Here is a 13,007-nt window from a genome sequence, read left to right as displayed (position 1 = left end):
TCTAGAGTCTAAAGGTAATGTACTAGTAAATCCTGCATGCAATGTTTATTTTTTGTATGCTAGATGAATAAGAACTTAAAATCTCCAAATTTCTTTCGAATCCTATGAGGAATTTTCAACCAAATCCGTGGTGTAATAAAATTAGGGAATTCGTCAAGATCTACCTCATTAATGAGCCATTATTTAAGAATATGTAGAGATCTGATGTTTTTGCGGATATTTAAGCATTATTTCTGAGTGTGCCACTTTGTTTTGATGGTACAAAATTAATATAATAAAAATATATAATTTGTAACGAACCCCTAAAATTAAAAAAGTAATAACAAAAGAACTCAGGGTAATGGATAAAATAGGATGACAGATTCGAAATCAGCATGGCCAAAGTACTATAAATCAGGCAATTTCAAGTCAGTTCCTTAAAAATTTTTAAACATTGTAGAGTTGTAAATTGTTGGTTTAACAGATTTACTTGTCTGATTTATAGCGTTCTTGATTGGTTCCAGGTTGATTGTAGGCAGAATAACTCACACTGCTAGTATTAATGCGATGCTTGACGTCATCTTCGATTGTGGCATCGGTGGTGATGACAGAACCGAGATACCTGATCCTGTCAGTCATAGGGCGATGGCACTCACAGCGGTTTTTACCGAGTTGGCAGCAGATTCGGCGCTCGCTGCTTAGCATTTAACTCGGTGAAACCACACACAGCGCCGATGCCCATCTCGCGATGCTTGTGCCGATTCTGCACATAGTATACTACCCATGCGCAGCTGGCTGTTTTGTTACTCCAAGCGGTTCCTTCATCCATTGAGTTCAATACCATTCGTCGTACACAGTGGGTTCTGAATCGGCGCGAGTAATGTTTTCATTTTGTACTTTGATTATTATTGATTAAAAATTAATAAAACTAACTTCAGTTTACAATTCTTGTGTGTTTGGTATTTACATAAGAGATAACCATCTTCTCCTCTGAGGTTATATTGGTATTCATAGGAGTATCTTTTTGGTCTTTAGCAAATTAAGTAATTCGATACAAGCGATTAACATCCGACTGACCGAGCGAGTTGGCCGTGCGGTTAGGGGCGCACAGCTGTGAAATTGCATTCGGGAGATAGTGGGTTTGGACCCCACTGTCAGCAGTCCTGAAGATGGTCTCCCGTGGTTTATTATTTTCACAGGCAAATGCTGCCGTTGTACCTTAATTAAGGCCACGGCCGCTTCCCTCCTACTCCTCGCCCTTTCTTATCCCATTCTCGCCATAAGACTTAATCTGTGTCGGAGCGACGTAAAGCAACTTTAAAACATAGGGTGGAATTAAAGAACTTTCCTTCATCTCTCGTTGCTTGTTCGAATAAAGTCAAAAATTGTACTTTGATTATTATTGAAAAATGAATAAATCTAACTTCAGTTTAAAAATTCTTGATCGCTCATTCATCGATTCTTCCTTTATTTATTTATTCTCCTCGAAGATAAATAAATCAGTGGCATAATAATTATAAACTCTTCCTCCAATAAATAGGCCAACGGCCGTAGCCGTGTTGAAACACCGGATCCCGTGAGATCTCCGAAGTTAAGCAACATTGAGCGTGGTCAGGAGTTGGATGGTGGTAAGGGAATGGAGGAGCGGAAAGGAACTGGCCACCCTACCGCACGTAAACTCCTGCTCAGGAATCTGCGGAGGTTCGGACCTGCCTTCGGGCAGAATAACCCTTACCTTACCAATAAATAATCTCTGTCAGAGTCCGTCGCGGCAGTTCACTCACAGCCACGTGTGTTCTGGAAAGTGTTGCTGCCGAATCTGCTGAAGACTCGGTGAAAAACGCTGTGTGTGTATTCGCCTATAATAAGCGGTTTTCCAGCTGCGTAGATGGTGATTTGTGGAAAAAAACGACTCTGGTTCTGCGAAGTTACGTGACCACCGACTACCGACTACCGACTACCGACGGTTAAGGTCATATCCATTTCTGGTAAGATGTAGGTTTTGCTTGTGGTATGTACAAGAACAAATACCAAATGGGCTGTCTCGGTTTTCTTCCTTGGCTTTGAGCTAGGAAAGTGATTAAGTATGAGCGATGAGAGTAGGCCTAATCACATTCTGTATGCAGCCAGCCCTACGACGAATGGCGTGACAGTGTTGCTCGTAGGCTTGTCAAATTAATATGTAATAGCACTTTCTGTCTCGGTGAGGAAAGCAACAGGGAACTACTTAATTTTTCATTTCCCTAGTAAGCATCTTCAGTTACAATTGGCTACATGTGACAGTTGACGGTGAAGCTATTTTGGATCCAACCAGCTTTCAGGCTGAAAACTCAACATACAACAACCTTTAATACTTTGGGTGGGCGACAGGATGACAATAAGGAGATTTCTTCTCAGCTCCAGGAGGGTGTTTGGATACTTCGTACGATTTAGTCTGCAACCACCTTCTTCCCTTTTATTTCCCCGTTAATTATAAGTACACACAACAGTACAGTACAGACAATACAGTACGGTATATTATTGGTTAAAGTGCATTTCTCGTATTAAAAATAATAAAGATGACAGTCTAAGAATATTAAACATAATCAAAATCGTGGCACCTAAGAACTTTCTTTTTCGCTAGTGGCTTTACGTCGCACCGACAGGTCTTATGGCGACGATGGGATAGGAAAGGCCTACGAGTTGGAAGGAAGCGGCCGTGGCCTTAATTGAGGTACAGCCCCAGCATTTGCCTGGTGTGAAAATGGGAAACCACGGAAAACCATCTTCAAGGCTGCCGATAGTGGGATTCGAACCTACTATCTCCCGGATGCGAGCTCACAGCCGCGCGCCTCTACGCGCACGGCCAAGCACCTAAGAACTGGAGAGCAAACTATCAGGTATTGGCGAATACTTATAAAGGCATTGTCAGAACTAAGACTATGGTGCCACAATGTATAATTCTGAAAGAATGTCTACACCCAAGATGTATAACCAAGTACAATCCACTGCTCTATGAGCAGCGTTGAGAGTTTACCGCGCTAATCTAGTAACCAGTATGCAGATCGAAGCAAACGAACCATCACTTGCAATCAGAAGAAAACAACTGAGCGTATCGTGTGCTTTATGATAAATTAATGATATTTGCTTTACGTTCCACTAATTACTTTTACGTTTTTCGGAGACGCCGAGATGCCGGAATTTAGTCCCGCAGAAGTTCTTTTACGTGCCAGTAAATCTACGCACATGAGGCTGGCGTATTTCATCACCCTCAAATACCACCGGACTGAGCCAAGATCGAACCTGCCAAGTTGCGGTCAGAAGGCCAGCCCTTCAACCGTCTGACCCACTCAGCCCGTCACCCATATGCTTTCAAAATAGCAGTTACGACTGATTCACACATGAAACCTCATATATTTTCTAACAGGCATAAAGATAAAGTAATTCATTGGCTCACACGTACTACAATATTGCCTTTACATCACAGGGTATCTAAATACCTTAAAGAGCTCTATAACCTATATTACACACCGACCGATCTACTGCATACCCCCTTCCTGGACAGTTATTCTGCCTACAATCAACTTGGAATTAATCAACAACGCTAAATATCAGACAAATAAATCTGTATATCAACAAATATTTAATGAGGTAGCAAGAAATCAGCTTCATTTCCCGTATCAAATCCTATTTACAATGAATCAATAACAGTAAATTCCACCTTTTTGATACTTATATTTGCATTAAGCAAATCAATTAATCATATACTGTACATGTTTCTTTCCATTGGGAACATTAAAACGCTTAGGTGAAATTACAATGTATTTATCTTCTTAATAATATCTTAATAAGTACCTTGTTTTACTTAAAACCTACCGAGCTCGATAGCTGCAGTCGCTTAAGTGCGGCCAGTACTTAGTATTCGGGAGATAGTGGGTTCAACCCCCACTGTTGGCAGCCCTGAAGATGGTTTTCCGTGGTTTCCCATTCTCACACCAGGCAAATGCTGGGGCTGTATCTTAATTAAGGCCACGGCCGCTTCCCTCCTATTCCTAGGCCATTCCTGTCCTATCGTCCTATCGTCGGTACGACGAAAAGCAACTAGAAAAAAAAAACTTAAAATGTATGTGAATTTAAAAATTGAAATAAATTAAAATCAGTGTGGATGGTTGAATGGGGTGGTGAAATGGAAGGAAAAATGGATTTACTGATTTTAGACTATTTTAAAGCTATATCTATTCATTTGAACAGATGTTATAAAAATGTTTTGTTTCCAGCACGTTTTTCACTATGATATATGATATTCTTCTTGTCTACTAATAAAAAGATTTTGAAAAATAATTTTCCTTTGTCACTATTCTATATTTTACAACGATGTTCTCTTCATTTGATCCTTCCAAGGTGAATGTTGTTTGTTTTAATTTTATAAAAGTGGTTCTTGAATTCAATTAATTCAGGATCCCTGAAGCTGATTGCTGTCATACTATTATTAAAATAGCTTCCCCGAAATATTGTTGTTGACAAAATCTACTGTGTCCTTGGAGGAGCGACCAAGACGGAAGGCTGCATCAGCCGTCACTCATCCAAGGACACAGTAGATTTTGTCACCGGGCGAGTTGGCCGTGCGCGTAGAGGCGCGCGGCTGTGAGCTTGCATCCGGGAGATAGTAGGTTCGAATCTCACTATCGCCAGTCCTGAAGATGGTAATCCGTGGTTTCCCATTTTCACACCGGGCAAATGCTGGGGCTGTACCTTAATTAAGGCCACGGCCGCTTCCTTCCAACTCCTAGGCCTTTTCCTACCCCATCGTCGCCATAAGACCTATCTGTGTCGGTGCGACGTCAAGCCTCTAGAAAAAAAAATAGTTGTCAACAACAAGATTTCGGGGAAACTCTTTTAATAGTATGACAGCAATCAGCTTCAGAGATCCTGAATTAACTGAATTCAAGAGAGACTTTTATAAAATTAAAACAAACACCATTCGCCTTGGAAGGATCAAATGAAGAGAACATGGTTGTGAAATATAGAACGGTGACAAAGGAAAACTATTTTTCAAAACTTGTTATTAGTAGAGCAGCAGAATATCATATATCACAGTGAAAAAAGTGCTGGAAACAAAAAGAATTTTTATAATATCTGTTCAAATGAATAGATATAGTTTTAAAATAGTCTAAAATAATAAATCCGTTTTCCCTCCCATTTCACCACCCCATTCAACCATCGACATTAATTTTAATTTATTTAATTTTTTAATTCACGTAGATTTTAAGTAAAACAAGGTAGGCTAAAGATGTTCTTAAGAAGATAAATACTTTGTAATTTCACCTAAGCGTTGTAATACAGCTGAAGATGTTCCAAATGGAATGAAACATGTACTGTATATGGTTATTTGATTTGCTTTAATGCAAATATAAGTATCAAAAAGGTGGAAAATTACTATTATTGATTCATTGTGTTTAATGGGATTTGCGACAGATTATGATTGGAAGCTGTTCCTATTATTATTTATCAGTCCGTTGTGCTGAGATCAATGAAAACTCTTTCTACGGTTGTATTGTGCCCTGGTATAGAAACAAGAATTCTGTAAGTTTTAATAACTCTGAACTACAACCAACTTTGCCTATTTCTGATTACTTGTTATAATCAGCGTCATCACTACTCTCATTCAGGAATTGTTTGAAATTGCAGAACTGATCAAAATATTTCACACCATCAGTTTGAAAGCCAAATATAGAATACAATATTACTTTCAGCGCCATCCATTAAAACCAGGCTTCCTTCAAATCCAAATGATATCCTGTCGCTTGTCACGTTGGCAGCTCTCGCATATTAGCAGAGTTCTGACGGGATATTGCCGAGAGCTAAGCATGCAGTACACAGAATGGTAAATAGCGCCCATTATCACAATACAAGGCATGCATAGAACAATCGTATGTATTGATGATGCCGTCACGTAATGAAGAATAATTCTAGAAATGTAGTGAAACAGATTATCCCAAAATAACCAGAATAAATAAAAGAGAAGGTCCTTTCGAGTTTTTTAAATAATCCATCCGGACCCCGGTCAATGATTTGAAAAGGGGGACATGTCATCTGGTCACCCTACGTCAGACCAACTCTCTTGTATGGCTCCGAATGCTGAACAAAGCAGAAGAAACATGATCAGCAAATGGATGCAACGTCGATGAGAATGCTGTGATGGTCTGCGGGTGTTACTTTGACCGACTGACTGTGCAATGTGCTCGTGTGAGTGTTTGCGCTATCGGTGAGAAACTGGAGGAGACACAGCTTCACTGGTACGGGCACTTCAGACGACGTGGTATGAGTATCATCCTGTACAGACAGTTCTTGCCATCGCTAAACGAAGGAGAGACCGAGGGTGCCCAAGAGCAACGTGGTGGAGGAAGCAAATCCCTGTTGCCCTCATGAAGAAGTGGAGGGAATACTCTCTACTGGTCAGAAGAGCCGACACTGAGTGATACTTGAGAGTGACCTCACTATATATATATTTCGTATGGCATGAGGATACATTGTTACAATTTGGTTATTAACTATATTTATACATTTGAGCTCATCAATATCTGCATTGCTGCTAAAGCTGAATGTCCAGTTTTTTTAGCCAACTCACAGCTTCATCACTGGCCTCGTGGATATCCTTTATTGTCCCACTGAATCTTCGGAGTGGGCACTCTGTGACGATATGTTGAACGGTCTGAGGCACATCAGAGCAGTCGCAATAAGGATCGCTGGTAATCTTCCACTTGTGTTTCCAGAAGTTGCATCTGCCATGTTGAGTTCTGATCCGATTAAGTGATGACCAGATTTTTCTGGGTAAGTTGAAACCAGGAGGTTGCATAACTGGATCCGAAATTAGACCTAATCTGTCAGGGTTTGAAGCTGCCCACCCATAGCGCCAGGCAGTGTTAGTATGAAATTCATCTTGGACTAGCCTCTTTCCTAGTAACCAAGAAGGTTTCCTAGATTTCAGCCTGAGATCTTCACGTAGGCAGTCTTGATGTATTGGTAGAAGAGGATTGTCACAGCATTTAACCCATTCTTTCTTCAGTGCCATTTGTCTTCGGAGATGAGGAGGTGGAATATTTGAAAGAACTGGTAACCACTCCAAAGGTGTGGATTGGATGGTTCCTGATATAGCCCTCATTGTATCGTTTAACTGAGTGTCTATCTTCTTTGTATGGGCACTGTTGAGCCATACTGGGCAGCAGTATTCGGCTACTGGGTATACTAACGCAAGTGCTGTAGTTCGGAGGGTGGATGCAGATGGGCCCCAGCTTGTTCCTGTGAGTTTGTGCAGGATGTTATTGCGGGTTTTGATCTTGGCAGATGTTTTGCGTACATGTTCGCTGTAAGTCAAAGATCGATCCAAGGTAACGCCTAGATATTTTGGATGAGGATTGAACTTCAGTATATGACCTCTGAATTGAACCTGAGGGGCATAATTAGCTTGTCTGTTGCTCAAATGAAAGCAGCTGACCTCTGTTTTTGTTATGTTTGGTTTCAGTCGCCAGGTTTTAAAATAATTATCAATTCTGCAGAGATCTTTAGTGAGTGTGGTTTCTGCTCCAGCAAAATCACTAGACTGGGCTGCCAAACAGATGTCGTCAGCGTATATAAACTTCCTAGCATTAGTTGAAGGTAGATCTGCTGTATATACGTTGAAGAGTAATGGGGCCAATACCGATCCCTGTGGTAATCCGTCACTCAGTTTGTAAGTTTTACTTACGTTGCCATGTAGGTGTACTTCAATCATTCTATTAGCCAACATATTATTCAGCAGGGTGGCAAGCGTCTTACAAGGGATTAACTTCAGGAATTTGAGGATCATTCCTTTTCGCCAGACTGTGTCATATGCTGATGACAGATCTACGAACACTGCTACGGTCTTCTTTCGATCTTGAAATCCCCTCTCAATATGGGTGGTTAGGGCTAACACCTGGTCGGTACAGCTGCGGGTTGGTCTGAAGCCAGCTTGTTCAAGTGGTATGTGCTCTAGGATTTTGGCTGAGATTCTATTGTATATTACTCTCTCCAGTAGTTTGTAGCAGACACTTAAAAGGGCTATGGGTCTGTAATCTTCTGCATTGTCTCCACTTTTCCCTGGTTTAAGGATTGCTACTATTTTTGTTCTTTTGAGTATTGATGGTAGTTGTCCAACATGTAAGATATTGCTGTAAAATTTGGCAAGCCATTCGGTTGTTCGGGGGCCACAGTGTATAAGGAATTCTGGGTATATTCCATCCAATCCGGCTGCTTTTCCTGACTTTATTTCTTTTAGCGCAGTTAAGATCTCAGCAGCTGTGAAATCAGAGGAAAACTGAGAGACTGCTTTGGCCTGGGTTATCCTCGATTTTAGCTCTTGTTGAATTCTTTTTGACTCTTTCTTATTTGTGCCGACTGGTTTTCTTGTCAGGTTAACTAATCTGTTTGCCACCTCGTTTGGTTTTATCTTAGAGCTCTTGGGACCGAATTTGGGAGTGCTGTTGCCAAGTTTCCTTAGAAGTGACCATGCTTTTCGACTGGAATGTGGGCACATAAACGACATGTGAAAAGAAAACATCATCACAGCCTTGTAGCCTATATTTCTGAGTCAGTGCGAAATAATGAAAATATGAATAGTTACCGTGTGAAAGTTGAAATCCAAGAACCGATAACTTGCTGAATGGAGAGACCATCCCGAAACGTTTTAGGGCTTTGTACAGCTGTCTGTAATTCTTAAAAATTAACCTAATACTTGGTGGAATTTTGTGATCCGTGTAAAAGGGAAGTTACAGTAGGTTATGTGAGTATAACATGAAAACAATTTTTCGTATGTGTTATAACTTATGTTATGCGTATATTGGTTACTTTAAACTTGTAACACGAAAACAATTTTTCATGTGTTGTACGTTGTCCAGGAACTATTTCTGTTTGTGCTGACTCAAGAGAACTCTGGAGCATTGATGTGTCAAGAACGTCCGTGTAGTAATTAATGATTTCTCTGGATATTTTGTGGTAATATGCTGTAGCCTAATGATAAAAATTCTAGGTGTGTTGTGCTGATTCCAGATAATTCTAGAACATGGACTGACCATGGACTTCTGGATCATATTAAATGTAGAACTTTACGGATATCTTGTGCTAATACGATGCTGTGAGAAACCAGAATTATCTGTAAAATTAGCTAAAATTGTACATAGATAATGGTGATCGTATTGCCAGTCCGTGAAGTAGTGAGGTTGCTACGTTGTTTTGTGTCATAGAGTTGAGTTGTGTTGGGTGCAGTAAGGAGAGTTTAGTATCGATACCGTTCGACGGATCAGTGTGGATTATTGTGTTTGTGTATGTGTAATTATATGTGTAGTAGTGACTGGTAGTAGTTGTTTCATTGTATTAAATCGCTGACATACATTAAAATGAGGGAAGAGAATACAAAGAGAACCAAATGCGCCGATAATACCTCCATTTGTGATATCACTATATTATTTACTAGCTGATGTACCCGTGCTTCGCTACGGAATTCTCAGAAAGACTGTGTGGTTTCCCTAACTGAAGTCAACATAGGCCATTACAAAAACGGCAGTAGGAATGTAGCGATTAAAAGCAATGCTGTCATATAAAATACTCGATCAAATGAAAAACCGCACATTTTCTCACTTTCAACGAACAGTACTACCATGACGAGTATAAGACCATGTGTAAGGACTCAGCCATGATAGCATGGTAGTTCGTGGTCTCGCCACTGCAAGCACTGCGAACGATTATATCCAACACGTGGTCCAGTAGTTCCGCCAAGCCGGGTATAGAAAAGTGCAGGAGATGTTCCTCTGCGAGATAATTCAGTGAATGAGTTGACTTTTCTTTGCTTTCAGTTCCTAAACCCAGTTCATTGTGTGTTGTGTACTTCAAGCATGTACCTTATGTGGCTTTATTCATTTAATAGTTCACCATGTTTTACTGTTTTGTGCCTGGTTGTAAGTCACGCTATGGTAGAGTAATTGATGATATACGAATTTTTTCACCATCGAAGGATATAAATCAATTTGAAAAATGGGCCAGAGCTATTCCGCGGAAGCATACTGAGTTAAGGTGTAACAGCAGAACTTGTCATGTTCATTTGTCTTGATGATTTGATAGTAAAATAAGAAATTTTATAGCGAGTGGCGAAAATGTGGATATCTCTTCCTGAGACATGGAAATTACGTCCAGGATCAGTTCCTTACGTTTTCCCTAATTTCCCGCCAAATTTTTAGGCAAGCTTCCGAAAGTTCAGTAACCGACAAATTGAGTTGGTAAGTAGAGTATTACTTTTAAATAGTTCATGGGTATGCTGGGAGTTATGTGCTATTTGTCTCCATATGTACACTCCAGTAACCTGTGCTTTCCGCAACATGTGATGAAGGCCGTAGCCCTTATTTCCGTGTATGATTTTTTCCATTCTACCCTGCCGTGGGATTTTAAATGTAATCTCTCATTTTTTTAAAGACAGTGTATATACTTATCAGTTACGTTTCCTCTGGTATCATTTCTAAGACCTGCTGATCGGTGCTGTGGAGCTTGCCCACTGGAGCGCTGCCTGGCGGGGCGCGTTTGAACTCGAGGAGTCCTCACACTTGTTCTTATATTCGTCATGGTACTACGGTGCCGATCTAACAGTCCAAATTTCCAGAGCTGGAATGTTCAGGCCGCAGACAGCTGTGAACACTCCTCCGCCATTATTCTGTTAAATATGCACACTGATCATTCCAATCAGTGCCTTAAGTAGCGATTGAGTAACTCGAATTCTATTATGAACCAGTGTGTTACGTACCAGTATTATCAGAAAATTTATAAACCAGAGGAATGGCATGCTAAAGAAGAAAGTTACCTAACTCCCCAGCTACTTCCCGCCGGTATTCAGGCAGGCTGTTACACTCTGTACGACTGGGCGAGTTGACCCTGTGGTTCGGGGAGCGCAGCTGTGAGCTTGCAACCGTGAGATGGTGGATTCGAGCGGCAGCCCTGAAGATGGTATTCCGTGGTTTCCCATTTTCACACCAGGCAAATGCTGGGGCTGTACCTTAATTAAGGCCAAGGCCACTTCCTTCACACGTCTAGCCTTCCCTATCCCATTATCGCCGTAAGACCTATCTGTGTCGGTTCGACGTAAAGCAAATTAAGAAAAATACTCGGTATGCAGCAGTAATCTTATCTATTGGAGATGAGTGGCAACAGAATGCACAAAGCATATGACAAACAATGGTCAATATAATGTTATTGTACGGGCTGCCTGGCCGAGGCGGTAAAGGCGTGCTCGGTTCGCCCGGAAGGAAGTGGGTTCGAATCCCCGTCAGGAAGTCTTAAAATTTAAGAAACGAGATTTCCACTTCCGGAGGGCATATTGCCCTGAGGTTCACTCAGCCTACACCAAAAATGAGAACATACGACGAGATTCGAACTCACGTCTCCGCAGCTCGCACTCAAGTATTGTGACCGCTCCGCTTGATTACGTTTAAACTGTCCAAGTAAATTGCACGTGCGTTTCATTGGAATCGGGGAATTCATCACTGTTTCGTAAATCATTAGGTTGCTGACTTGACATGTTTAAGTAAAATGTGTTCGCCTTTTAGTGTTCTATGACCTCAGCGGATCCTGTGTCATGATAATTGTCCTCAATTTTTTCAAAAACGAAAACATATTGACCTAAATCATTATACACGAGTTACTGTTGAGTGTCCCCCAACAGGTAGGATGGAAGCTCGTTGAAATCGGTTGGACGCAGTGAAGAAAAGCGAGCCTAGTGGATATCAACGTCAGCAGCTAGATTAATATGACGTACTGCAGTTGCGCTCAGGCTCCTTGTGGACCATGATATTCTTTTTGTCCGCCTCTGTGGTGTAGTGGTTAGTGTGATTAGCTGCCATCCCTGGAGGCCCGGGTTCGATTCCCGGCTCTGCCACGAAATTTGAAAAGTGGTACGAGGGCTAGGACGGGGTCCACTCCGAGGGGGGTAGAGGGGGGTTCAATTCCCTCGTAAGCTATCCTTGAAGTGGTTTTCCGTGGTTTCACACTTCTCCTCCAGGCAAATGCCGGGATGGTACCTAACTTAAGGCCACGGCCGCTTCCTTCCCTCTTCCTTGTCTATACCTTCCACTCTTCCTATCCTCTGACAAGGCCCCTGTTCAGCATAGCAGGTGAGGCCGCCTGGGCGATGTACTGGTCATTCTCCCCAGATGTATCGCCCGACCCAAAGTCTCACGCTCCAGGACATTGCCCTTGAGGCGGTACAGGTGGGATCCCTAGCTGAGTCCGAGAGAAGAAACCAACCCTGGAGGGTAAACAGATTAAGCAGATATTCTTTTTTCTCAGCGCTGGTTCTATAAGCCACTGGTATTACTATCAGTACTAATACTGTATCAGTCCAGTGGCATAGCACGAACACTCTCCGTACATGTGGCTGGAGATCAGATCTGATCCTCGCCTCATTGCGTATTCTTGGGTACACTTACCGGCTCACACTTCAGATTGACGGTACTCTTGATCCAAGGTCAGCTCATTAGCGAGCATGTGCCGTGACTGCCATTAAACCAGACGAACCATGTTTGATGGTCTAGTACGTGTCTACAATATGCTATTGTTGAATCAACGCCGGAGAGTTACTGTTAACATTTAAATACGCTTTAAAGTAATGCCATGAATTAATGATGAAGAGCATCCGGGCAGCTAGGATAGTATGTCCCCTGATGGAGGACATATTACTCATCTCTCTGCGAATATACATCCCTTCAGCTTATCCGCCTGTTAATTCCGTTACCCAGGTCGAATTTACGATTAGTGCTAAAATTTGTTGCCCCTCTCCTAGAAACGATATAATGTATATACGGCTATAATCAGGTCATGTTTAAATTATTCTGAAAATAAATATTACAGTATTTAGAAAGCATTAAATTCATCATCATCATCATCATCTGTTTACCCTCCAGGTTCGGTTTTTCCCTCGGACTCAGCGAGGGATCCCACCTCTACCGCCTCAAGGGCAGTGTCCTGGAGCTTCAGACTCTTGGTCGGGGGAT

This window comes from Anabrus simplex, chromosome 1 (assembly GCF_040414725.1).
Source record: "Anabrus simplex isolate iqAnaSimp1 chromosome 1, ASM4041472v1, whole genome shotgun sequence".
NCBI classification, from domain to species: Eukaryota; Metazoa; Arthropoda; class Insecta; order Orthoptera; family Tettigoniidae; genus Anabrus; species Anabrus simplex.
Note: the sequence above shows the minus strand (reverse complement) of the source record.